The following is a 13191-nucleotide window of genomic DNA, read 5'->3' on the forward strand; positions in this document are numbered from 1 at the left end:
GAGGATAAATAGCCAGGGAACTCAATACAAAGACAGCTGATTTCAGAACCAGTGCTGACTTACCATGTGGGTCAATTCTTCACGGGCCAAGAGCAGCAAGTTAGCAGGGGCTTCCATGGATAATGCAACTGGTGAAAGGCTGGGGTCCATGGCAATAGGCAGTGCATATCACACCTAGCTGGGGCTCCCAGTAAAACTATGGAAATAAATGATACTGCCCAAATAAGAATTTTGAAAGACTATACTTATTCAGAGCTTGCTATGGGTGGGGTTGGGAGGTGGGGGTCAGCCACCATTGCTTGCTTTTGGCAGAGACTCCAAAGCAAGGAAGCTTATAACGGAAGGGGGGAAAAAGGAGGTGGTAGGCTTCAGCTAGACTCTGATGAGAGGTTGTTGGCATGGGAAAGTGAGAAGGACTAGTTAGAAGTGGGGCATCAGACATGATTGATTTGGGAAATGTACCTGGCTTTCTCTGGATGCTCTTGAGTTGGAAGCTGGGCAATCATTTAGAGGAAGCTGGCAGTCCCTGACCAAGTCCTGATCATTTGGGGCTAATTGCTGCGGAGGTTGTGAGCAGAGTTGTATTGTCATATATGGTCTGACATTGTCCATTTGTATGTTCAGTCTCTCAAGGAGAGCAGTGATTTTTTTTAAATTTAATCTGAAACATCTTCATTGAACTGATTAGTTGGAGCAGGTCTTACGCTTCATCAGAGGTAAAACTTCGGATGGATTTCTCTAGTCCCTGCTCAACATGTTCCATGGGGCCATTGGTCTGGGGATTTCTTTGGAGACACTTTCATTTTTATAGCCTATTTCTGGTTCTCATTTCCTTTCCTCTCATCCTGCTGTGTGACCTAGTGCCCTGAAACCAACATATGGCTACAGCATGTTGCCCTCGTCTTGCCCGCCCAGAAGTGTTCCATTATTCCAAAAAGGCTGTTAGAAAGTCTTTGAAGTCCAAGGCTTTTCCTTTTGTTATTCTTTTAAATTGTCAATAATACGAACACAGTCATCTACACACAGAGGGTGATCAATAAGTGATTCTGAGTCATTTAAAAATGTGCCTCTGATTCACCAAAGCCCAGAGCTCAGAGAGAAACTGGCTCATTAAAATGGTATCACACCAGGTCATCCTTATTATCTTCCCCCCAAATTATTAAATGTACATGTTACTGAGCAGGGTGCTTTGCAGATTACTTAAAAAGCAAAGGAAATCTATTTTTGATTGTGAGAAAATCTTTGAGAACCGGAGACATAGTCAGTTTCAAACTGCTTTTGCACCTGAGCAGAATTCTAAGTTACTCTTTCCCGGGGAGGAAGAGAGAATTAGCTTGCTCATTATCAAGGCTCCTGGCAGTCTTGGCCCTACAGGTTTAGGTTGACCCTGTAACTCACAAATTGCCTGCTGGTGAGGCAGTTAATGAATAAAGAACTGAGTAAAGGCTCTGAGGTTAAAAATTATCGAGAAGAGTTCGATATGGTTCAAATAGGAAGACAAATACTCCACATCTACATTTTTAGCCGTGGTTCTCTGCAATTATTGAATGTAGTTCTATTTCTATTCTATAGGATATCTGACTTGCTCACACTTTGTCGGTGGCAGTTAACGACTAGTTGCTACCCAGCTCTGTTCTTTACAGTAAATATTATATCAGCATGAAAGTGAGCTTTTTTTTTCTGAATGAATTTTCGATGCCCTCAAGAACAGCTTTTCTGTGTGGAAAAGGCCATTGAGAGGTTTACCTAGGTTTCTTTTTAAATGACTATTTTATTCACTTGATTCTTTCTTAAGCTTTTAATTTACCTGGTACCCTGAATTCTTTTTTAAAGTTTAGCAAATTAAAAGAAAAAGTTTAGTAAATTTTTATAATTACTTTTAAGGGGGATTTTATTTATTTTTTATTTTTTAAATATTTTTTTATTGGAGTTCAATTTGCCAACATATAGTATAACACCCAGTGCTCATCCTATCAAGTGCCCCCCTCAGTGCCTGTCACCCAGTCACCCCCACCCACTTCCTTTTCCACCACCTCAAGGGGGATTTTAGAAACTTGTTAAATTCCCTTAAACATCTCAACTTGTTAACTTTCCTTTTATGTTTATGTATTTATTTATTTTATATGTATATTTTTATTGGAATTCGATTTGCCAACATATAGTATATAACACCCAGTGCTCATCCCGTCAAGTGCCCCCCTCAGTGCCTGTCACCCAGTCACCCCCTCCCCCCCACCCACCTCCCCTTCCACTATCCCTTGTTCATTTCCCAGAGTTAAGAGTCTCTTATGTTTTGTCACCCTCTGATATTTCCCGCTCATTTTCTCCATTTTCTCTCCTTTCGCCTTTAATCCCTTTTGCTATTTTTTATATTCCCCGTATGAGTGAAACCATATAATGATTGTCCTTCCCCGATTGACTTACTTTACTCAGCATAATACCCTCCAGTTCCATCCACGTCGAAGCAAATGGTGGGTATTTGTCATTTCTGACAGCTGAGTAATATTCCATTGTATATATAGACCACATCTTCTTTATCCTTTTATGTTTAATATTTCACATTAAAATGTTTAATTTTCTTTTTGACAATACAATCATCTAACTTAAACAATCTTCTTGACTACTTAACTCTGATGGTTTCATAAACTAAACTTATAAATACATTATCATAAAATTTTCAAGAATGTACATAAATTTAGTAAGAATTGAATTTAACATCACAAACCTAAATCGACTACCCAGATATATTTTAGGAAATGGAATCACAAGGCTGATAAGCAAACATTATGAAAAACTATAGCTTATCATAGTAGCAAATATGCAGGATTACTTAACACAAAATATTAACACCATGGATTTTAGTTTCTTAAGGTTTTTATACATACTTCTTATTCTTCCTGGGTGAAAAGATGCTTCATCAGTGAAGAGATACTTATGTCATACCAAAAAGTTTTTGGAAATGCTTTCTGAATAAGATGAAGTTCTAGAATGGTTCTTTCTCAAACTCTATTGTTCTTTTTTATTGCAGTAGAAAACGTATGACATAAAATTTACCATCTTCACCATTTCCACACGTACATTACAGAAGTGTTAAGTTTACTCACATTGTCATGCAACCAATCTCTGCAACTTTTTCATTTTGAAAAAGTTAAAACACTGTGTCCATTAAACAATTCCCCATTCCTCCTCTTCCCCAACCACTGCCAACCACAATTCTATTTTCTCTTGCAATGGATTTGACTGCTTTAGATGCTTCATATAAGCAGCATAGTATACAGTGTTTGTCTTTGTGTGACTGGCTTATTTCACTTAGCATAATGTCTTCAGGGTTCATCCATAGTGTAATGTGTGTCAGCATTTCCTTCCTTTTTCAGACAGAATTATTCTAAAATGATTCTTAATGACAACAGTGACAGACTTAGTCTTAGTTATAACCACTATATCTTTAAAGGAGGATGGAGAAGAGTTTCACAGGGTTCATGTCCATGAATTTAAGTCACAAATAAGTCACAGATTTCCTAATATAGATGTAAGTTGCTGATTCTGTCCTCAGTTAAGATCTTTCCACTTGGATGCTTCTTGGATTTTAATACCCTGAACTTTCTCAAAATAATATTTTAGGCTGGTTTTTATGTGGGGGAAAATATATATGTATGTCCCCAAATCTCAGTGCAATATATTTATATTTTTATTAAAATGATGAGGGGGAAAAAGCCTTGCGTTGAGATCCAAATACAATTGACAGAATGACAGGGTTCACGTAAAAGCCTTGACAAGTGTAACATAATGCCAATAAAAGAGATGTGACTCTAAGGATGTCCATGGTGTAAAGAGAGGCATTGCGGGCATTACTGAATATGATACCACATTTAATTATAATAACTACAATCCTAATAATAGAATCTGTTACTCATATGCATTCTTTCCTGTATTTTAAGAAATTGATTGGAGGCATTGACTTGATGGCTAACATATTAAAGGTTTTCAATTTAAATAATTGGGCATAGCTTTCTGTTAACAATTGTGTATTTAAGTGCTGATTGTCAGGAACAGTTTACTGACATGGCTCAGGATGTGGCTGAGCTTGTCTTCTAAAAGTGTGCAGACCTGCTAGGATGGTTGTCCCTTGCTTTATAATATCAGTTGGATTTTCATTTCTTTGTCTGCTAAGGTATTTAAATATCTTCCTGTCCACCTTTGAAAATTTTTGACCTGACCATATCTTGTGTTCTTTTCATGTTCTATCTTCTAGGACTATAGTTTTCATAAATATTAAAGGATTTTTATAAAATAAACTTTGAAAACCAGGCATCCCCACAGCTTTGTCTGGTTTCTGTACTCTTGACTTTTAAGATCTTTCTACTGACACTTAAGACATGCAGTATGATCATTTTCTATATAGATCTGTATTGCACACCTATGTCTGCCTCTTAATCTGGTTTATTAAACTAAAAAGTTCTTTTTGGATGGGTTATAGAAAAGTTTTAATATTTACTGAGTCATGTTTTAATAAATGTAAGTAGTGAAATGTGTATATAAGGTTCCAATTCAAACTGCTTCACTGAATTACAATTGATAAACACATTTTTGCTTTAGTCCAAAACTATGGAATAGGTCCTATTATGAAGTAACCGGACTGATTGTGTCATCTGTAATCTTATTTTTTAATTTACCAGGCATGTTACAAGTAAAATGTCCAAACTGTTTGCTTTACAAAAGGGTCATAAGGGCAAGCTGCTAATTTTTCTAAGCCTTAATTTTTATGGAAATAACTGCAAAATATTAAAGTCAGAAGAAATTGTTACTAGCCTTAGAAGTTCGGTGAATTTTTGCTAGTTACAAATGGGAGCAGGTTAAGGAAGGATAGGCCAGTGTACTCAGGAAGCCTGAAAAAATCTGAGATCCAAACCATGGTGAAACTTCTTTTGACTTTAATGTATTAATAACCAGTATCACTTTTGCCAGAAAATGGAAACAGAAATATTACCAGATCAATGGAAGATAATACTATTCTAAATAAAGGATATGTTCTAAGGAAACAGAAGAAAATTATTCCTCTGATTTTTATGTAGGAAATTATCTATAAATCAGTGATGCCTAGTGGAATACCCCTGGGCAAGCTATAGCAGAGGTCACAGAACAGAAAGGTTCCGAGAACTCTGACTCCTGTGCCATCATGACACAACTGTTTGTTTCAGAGAACTCTGGTCCAAGGAGATAAGACTATAAATCAGTAAATTTTACTATTTGTTCGGGGAATTTATGCAAACCAATTTTGTCTAGGCAAATACTTGTCTTATACTTAGATAAACAACTCTCCTATTAGAACAGTAGGTAGCTGGCTTGGGCAAACAGCTTGCTTACCCTTCAACAGTTTACTCATTAAAGCACCTTGCCGTGTCCACCAATACTAAATTATTGTGTCAAAACTGTCACAATCAGTTACCTGCCATGAAAGATTTGCTTTAAATCTCATATACCCAGCCACCTAAACCCTACATATCCTGTTTGTTGAAATCTCCCTTCTGAGACACTGCTGAGACTTTGAAGGTGGTACTCTCCCTTATTACAGCAAGTCTAATAAACTTAGCTTTGCTTGTTCAACATGCTTTTCTGATGTTCTTTTGGGGAATTGATATTCACATTCCTGGAGACAATGAGAAGATCTGATGGAGAGTCCTGACATGACCCATGGCCCTCAGCTCTAAAATGACATATACCCTTGAGACTTGAATTTCATGTTCAGGGTTCTCTCCAGCTGTAGTGGTCAGGTAGGTCCTGCAATGGTGCTCTAGTCCAACGGATTTATGTGTAGTCCTCTCTAAAATGGTTTGTGTCCTGGGAATGAGGATTCCTCTTAGGAATCCTTTGGTTATCTGGTCAGATTTGAAAACTCTTATAACTGGAGGGAAAGCTGGTTTGTTATCAATAACACAATGTCTTAGTTCTTTTTTTCTTTTTTCTTTTTTCTTTTTTTTTTTGTCCTTGACACTTTTTGTTGTGAGTCCATACAAGAAGGTTTGGATGGGAAAAGATGAACATAGCTTCAATAGTCTATCTCTCAATCCACCCCAGAGGGCTGACAGGTTCGGAAGGTCCCCAAAAAACCAGCATCCTTATTGGACCCATTTTGCTGTGGGCCACTTATTCAAGCCTAGTAAGACCTTTCTTCAGTCTTGCCTTTATTTCTCTGATAATTACTTAATTTAGTTTCTTTTGCTTGGAGCCTGAAGTCTCACAGCTGTGAGACTGGCTCGTCAGCCAGATTCTTACAAGCGATGCAAGAATCTTGGGGTCTTCCTTCTTTCACACCCTGGGCCACACCTGTGCTGCCTTCACACTTCACTTTAGGTGCATATTTCTCTAACTGGCCTAATTTCACCAAGGAGAATTTAGAGATGCTCTGGCCACTTTGGGATATTTCTGACATGGACCAGATAAGTCATTTAAGGGACAATTTAGAACAAATAAGAAGAAAACCTTGGGAGGAGATTCTCTGACTTGTTTGTTTAAATGAGAGATCACCTTTCATCTTAAGAGATTACCTTCTCTGAATTTCCTATTTTGGTTATTAGTAAGTATAAAATTTTTAATAGTATGGTTTGATGGACTCACTAGAGACCTTAGTTATTGTTTCAATAAGCTGTAATGCTTTTTCTCTGGTGTGTAAATGCGTAAAAATAGGGTTTCTTTCATCCAACTCTTCTCTTTCTGTGTAGAGTTTAGGTCATTAGTCTTTTACAATGAAATTTTATAACTGCTTTAAGCTGGCTTCCTCTTGCTTCTTTCCCTCTTCCTTTCCCTTTATTTTTTTTTACCTTTGGAAATTTGGAAATAAATCCGTTCATGCACATGCTTTGTCATTATGTATAAATTCTAGGAATAAGTAGAGTCGATATAAAGTGAAGACTTTCCCAAAAGGGGGAGGGTAGGGGAAATATTAGATTGTTTGTCCTTCTTTTGTATTTTTTCTCTTGCCAAGAGTGAAACTCAGAAAAAAAGTAAACTGTGAATTCAAGCTATAGACATGGTTCCTAGCTAGAAAGGAAAATTCAACACTGGAAACTTTTGGCAAAACTCCAGTCTTTAAATTTTTTGATACTTTAGTACAGAGATTTATTTATATTTGAAAAATCAGGAAAAGATATTCTTTTTAAATAGACAGTTCTTTGGACAAACTAGAGTAATTGTAGTTTAAAATCAACAATGTCTTGTTACTAATTTTATCAACATGTAAAAATCTTTAGCATAATATTTTAGTTAGTACAAGATGAGTTTAATTTTCATCATTTAAATATTTAAGGTTTCTTACATTACTTCCATGGATCCAGTAAGTAATCTTTGTCTCCACACATTTTTTTAGGATTAAAAAAATAAATAAAACTATGTTTAAATGAAAAGGTAATGATAGATATCTTTTTTTTTTGATAGATATCTTTTGAAAGAGCTTAATCTTTTAAATTGTTATTATCTGGCTCAAAATGTCAATAGTGCCAAAGTGGAGAAACCCCAAATGATGAATCTAGACTTATTTGTCCAAGATTTTACCTTGATAATGTGGATTTGGATTCTTATATAAAAGTACTTCTGAACCAAGTTCCTCTTGAAAGAATTTTTTTAAGACTGACATATAAAATATTAAAATTTAATTTCTTTAATTTCTAGAAATTCTGGGACTATTAGATATATTGTATTATTGTAACTTATTAACTTGTATAAACCAATCAGGACAGAGCTCTTTTCTTTTGTAAGACCTTGCAATCTAATTTAATACCCTCTAGACATGAAAAAACTTGAAATCACCTGCAAAAAAGCTAAAGACTTTCCTCAATCTCAAAAACACAGAAAGGGCTTGTAGCTTTAGGTCTATAATCTCAGGTAAAAGTAAACACAGAACATGAAAACTCCACAGTTCAGATATCAAAAGGCTAGTCTCCTTTCCAATGAACAGAAAAATGTTTTCTTAGTTGATGAGTTCACAAATAGTCAAACAGAAAAACAAGTCAGATTCTCTGTTGTCTCTTACCTGACAAAGAATAGATCTCCCTTGCAGATTGCTAAATGACAAGACCATACAGATTACCAGTCATTGTTGCAATCAACTAGGAAACATTTATTGGTTACACATAAATTAAATTCATGTACACACAAGGTGCTCAACTGACTGCACAGTCAAGACAGCCTACTACACCATTCCTCCTTGCTCTTGGTTCTAGAAAGCAACCGACAGACTTGACCAAGCACCAAAAATAAAACAAAACTCAAGAAGGGGAGAAAAGAAAGAGAAAGAAAGAAGAAGAAAGAAAGAAGAAAGAAAGAAAGAAAGAAAGAAAGAAAGAAAGAAAGAAAGAAAGAAAGAAAGAAAGGAGAAAGAAAGAAAGAAAGAAAAAAGAAGAAAGAAAGAAAGAAGAAAGAAAGAAAGAAAGAAAGAAAGAAAGAAAGAAAGAAAGAAAGAAAGAAAGAAAGAAACAACTTGTAGAAACTGTAAGTCAAGTCAACAAAGATAAGTTTCCACAGTTGATTGGGAAACCCAACAGGAGTCAAGAAAAAACATGCCTGGGCTTAACAGCTCATTGAGTTAACTTCTTGGACAATGCCATTCTATTGAATCTAGCAGATATGTCCACTTTGGTATTTCAGTGGATGACCTACCAACATGTTAAAGTACAATGTTCAAAGAATTGAAACACAGTTCTCATATGAATATAGAATGAACACAAGTCAAATATTTTATTCATTTTTAAATTTTATTCTGTTTTTTTGAAGTAATCTCCACACTCAACGTGGAGTTCGAACTCATGACCCTGTGATTAAGAGTCATGTGGTTTACCCACTGAGCCAGCCATGCACCCCTTTTATCCAATTTTTTAAATTATAAAGTACCTGACAAGAACTATGAGAGTTTTGATATTTTACTCTATTTGAAAGCGAAAAAGTTACCTGCAGTGGATTCAGGGATGCTAGAAGAAGACATAAGACACCTGGGTAAAAACCAAAAAGAAATTTATTATTTACGGCTTTGCAAGCAGCATGAGCATAAGCATATTTGATGCCAGTTCTTCAAACCACAATTTCTATACAGTGATATGAAAAAGGACAGATAATACCTGCACATGTAGTGGGATTGGATTCTAGGAGAGAAACTCTGAGCTTAGGTAATATGCATTAAGCATGCCTGACCCCCCAGCTCAGGAGGGAGACCTATCTCTACCTTCTGAGACTGTAAGTAAAATTGTGTTTTCGTCTAGAAGCAAATAGATGTATCTTCCAAGGCTGTTTGCTGTATAAACATTCTTGGAAAGATAATTCACAGCAAAGGCAGTTAGTTACCTCTACACAGATATGTAAGAGACCCAGAGAATTGTCTCCTAACATTAGCAATTAAAATATTGAAGCTAATTCAAAAAACATTTTGAAAAACAATCTATTTATAGGCATTTGAGTAAAGTAATGTTAGAATAAAATTGCGAGGCTAGATTTAAACAGGTTTATCCACAGTAAGAAACAAAAATACAATACAGTTTTGGAAGTCAAGTTTTCTATCATGCAGATATCTTCATGATAAGATAAGATAATATGAATTTCACAGTGTCAGGGCTCTAATCATATAGTAAAAAAGAATAATTAAACACAGATAAGAGTGCCAGTTTAATTTTATTAAGGAATTAAATAATCCTCATTTTTTAAATTAAATAATCATCCAGTAGAACATTGAAAATATATCTGTACTCTCTTGGCTTTATTTCCAAATTTTGGATAATTTTTCATAAACTATGAACATAATATAATTTGATGTCCTTGCATGGATACTGAGAATATACTTACTTTCATACTATACTATATATACTTTATATATACTATATGTACTATACTTCTTTGCACAGTAAACATCTTTGCATCCTTCAAAATCTTACCTAAAGCTGTTAGCAAATCTAATGTCCATAGCTGTCATGGTAATAATATTCAGAGTAAAATAGAAGATTATCTAGAACATCAAGATACCCAATTTTCTTTGATAGGTTTGCTCATATCCCAGAAGACAAACAGCATGTCTCCTATCCAGGGATTTATCAACTGTATGAATATTTTTACTTTCTAAATTTTTTTTGCTTTATAAATTTTCTCTATTGTTGGTCATTTTCAATTTCATTTATTTCTGCTCTCACCTTTCCTGTTTCTTTTGTTTGATTTGCTTTGGATTTAATTTTTGTTTTAAGGCTTCTGAGGTAGAAACTTAGATCAATATTGTCAGATGTTTCTGCATGTCTAATATAAACATTTAGAACAATAAATTCCCCTCTACACATTGCTCTCATTGTATCTTACATATTTTGTTACTTTCGTTTTTTCTTTTTTTTAGAGTAGGCTACGTGCCCAGAGTGGAGCCCAACACAGGGTTGAACTCAAGCTCTGAGACCAAGACCTGAGCTGAGATCAAGAGTTGGACACTTAACTGACTGAGCCACCCAAGTGCCCCATATATCTTGCATATTTTGATATGAAGTCTTTTCATTATGATTTAGTAGTAAAATATTTTAGGTTTTTATTGTGATTTCTTCTCTGATCCAGGGTTTATTTGGAAGTAGAATTTCCAAATACTCAGAGAGTTCCTAGATATGTCTTATTAGTATATCCTGCCTTTAATCAACCTTGTTGAGGTGAAATTTTTGTACCAAAAACTGCACTCAATTAAAGTATACAATTTGATGAGTTTTAACAGATATACAACTCTCATGATATCATTGCGAATCAAGATACTGAATTTTTCAACCAACCCTCAAATTTCCTCATGCTCCTTTGCAACTTATTACCTCCCTGCAATAGATGGGTAAAATGATTTAAAAGGTCTATTACATAGACAATTTAAAAAAACTTAGTGTAGCATATTAATATCATATCACGTAGACCTCAAAACAAGGAAATATTAACCAGGATAAAGAAAGATAAATGGTGATCATCCAAATTAAACACGGAAACATCTAACAGACCATACTATGGGTCATACAAGAAACCTCAAAAATTTAAGAAAAAATGAAATGATACAAAATGAAAGAGAAATACAATCTTTGACAATCAGAAGAAGTAGCCTAGCATGTTTTGTGAGGAAAAACAGATTTGTTGTAAAGCTCAGTTTGTTCCATAATAGTAAAGAACATAATGAAGGATAAAACTAGAATGTGTATAGCAAGTTATAGTAAGATTTGAGGAAAGTGAATTTAATTTGCCATGCTTTGTAATATCTGAGTCTTAAAGAAAGCAGACAAAATATGTTAAAATTTTGGCAAAATTTACTTTATTTTCATGTGTTTATTTATAAAGATATGTTATATCTTTTACTAAATTAATGCAATACTAGAATTTTATTTTCTTCCTGTGAAAATACAAATTGACCTTGGAATATTTGGTCTGCTTTTAACAAGAGTAATAAAAGATTATTCATTACCTTCTGTGTAATCTGAAAATTTAGCAAAAATTCTGTATGTCACTCGAATAATTTCTTATAATTTGTACTCTCCTTATTATATTCTTGAGAATTTCAAAAAAAGGACATTTTTTTCAGAACAGCTAAAGTTCCTGACAATTTTGTGACCTTCTTCTATTTTTATTATATATTGTTGTCACTTTGATTTATGTGTAAAAAGCTTTAACTTATCATTGCTCGCAGGTAATTGTGCTCCTGTCTCAATCAAATGACCAAATCTTTTATTATAATTCTTTATAATAATTTCTTTATTCTTTATTTTGCTTCCTTGAGATCAGGTTAGGAGCTTATATTCAAGAATATAAAATCTTTAGGATGCCTTTTTCATTTTTTTTTTATTGTGGTGAAATATACAAAACATAAAATGTACCATCATAACCATTTTTAAGTGTGCAGTTCTGTAGCATTAAGCACAGTAAGTACTTTGACATTGTGCAGCCATCACCACCATCCATCTCTGGAACTTTTTCATCTTCCCCACCTGAAACTGCATACCCGTCAAACAATATCTCCTCATTCCTCCCTCCCCTGCAGCTCCTGGCAACCAACCACAATTCTATTCTCTGTCTTAATGAATTTGACTACCTTAAATAGTTCATGTAAGTGGAATTATGTAGCAGTTGTCATACTGTGACTGGTTTATCTCACAGTGTCTTCAAGGTTCATCCATGTGGAGCATGTGTCAGAATTTTCTTGCTTTTTAAGACTAAATAATATTCCACCTTATATACATTCCATGTTTTGTTTATCCTTCTCATCCTTCAATAGACACACGTGGATTGCTTTCACTAATGCTGCTATGAACATCAGTATACAAATACCTTTTCAAGACCATGCTTTGAAGTCTTTAGGGTGTATACTGAGAAGTGGAATTGCTGGATCATATGGTATTTATTTATTTAGGAATCACCATACCAGTCTTCATAGTGGCTGCATCATTTTATAATTGCTCTAGGAACATCAAGTGTTCCACTTTCTCCACATCCTTGCCAATACTTGTTACTTTCTGTTTTTTGAAAACAACTATACTAATAGTTGTGAAATGATATCTCATTGTAGTTTTAATTTGCCTTTTTCTCCAATGATTAGTGATTAGTGTCTTGTGCTTTTTGGACATTTGTATATTTTCTTTAGAGAATTGTCAATTCAATTCCTTTGCCCATTTTTTTTTTCCTTTGCCCATTTTTAAATCTGGGTTTTTCTCTGTTGAATAGGAGTTCTTTATGTATTTCCATGTATTAAGCCCTAATTAGATATATGATCTACAAATATTTCCTCCCATTTCATGGGTTTCCTTTTCACTCTGCTGAAAGTGTGTTTTGATGCACAAAAGTTTTAAATTTTGAATAGTCCAATTTAGTTTTTATTTTGTTGTCCACACTTTTGTTATCATATCCAAGAAACCATTGTGCCAAACCCAGTGCCATGAAGCTTTTTCCATATGTTTTCTTTTAAGAGTTTTGGTTCACTTTAACTTAATCTCTTGTATATGGTATAATGTTAGACTCCAACTTCATTCTTTGTATGTGAATATTTGTTGAAAAAATATGGAACCCTTTACAAACTTGTATGCCTTACTTGTGCAGAAGCCATGCTTTCTTCTCTTATCATTCCAAATTTGGTGCATGTGCTGCCAAAACAAGCACTAGATGTCTTTTTAAACTAAAATTAAAATTATCTTTGAAATTTCTTGGAGAGCCCCTGGAAAA

General features: G+C 34.4%; 1 long non-coding RNA gene and 1 other non-coding gene across 2 annotated transcripts in view; one reads left to right on the forward strand and one right to left on the reverse strand.

Annotated features, from left to right (window-relative positions):
• LOC140609534 (uncharacterized) overlaps positions 1-13191 on the forward strand; it is a 58267-nt gene that overhangs the window by 24519 nt on the left and 20557 nt on the right. The gene's annotated exons all lie outside the window — the stretch shown is intronic.
• On the reverse strand, positions 13024-13128 carry LOC140609658 (U6 spliceosomal RNA). The gene has a single exon (XR_012011409.1). It is a non-coding gene; the product is annotated as a U6 spliceosomal RNA (small nuclear RNA).

This window comes from Canis lupus, chromosome 18 (genome assembly GCF_048164855.1).
Source record: "Canis lupus baileyi chromosome 18, mCanLup2.hap1, whole genome shotgun sequence".
Lineage (NCBI taxonomy): Eukaryota > Metazoa > Chordata > Mammalia > Carnivora > Canidae > Canis > Canis lupus.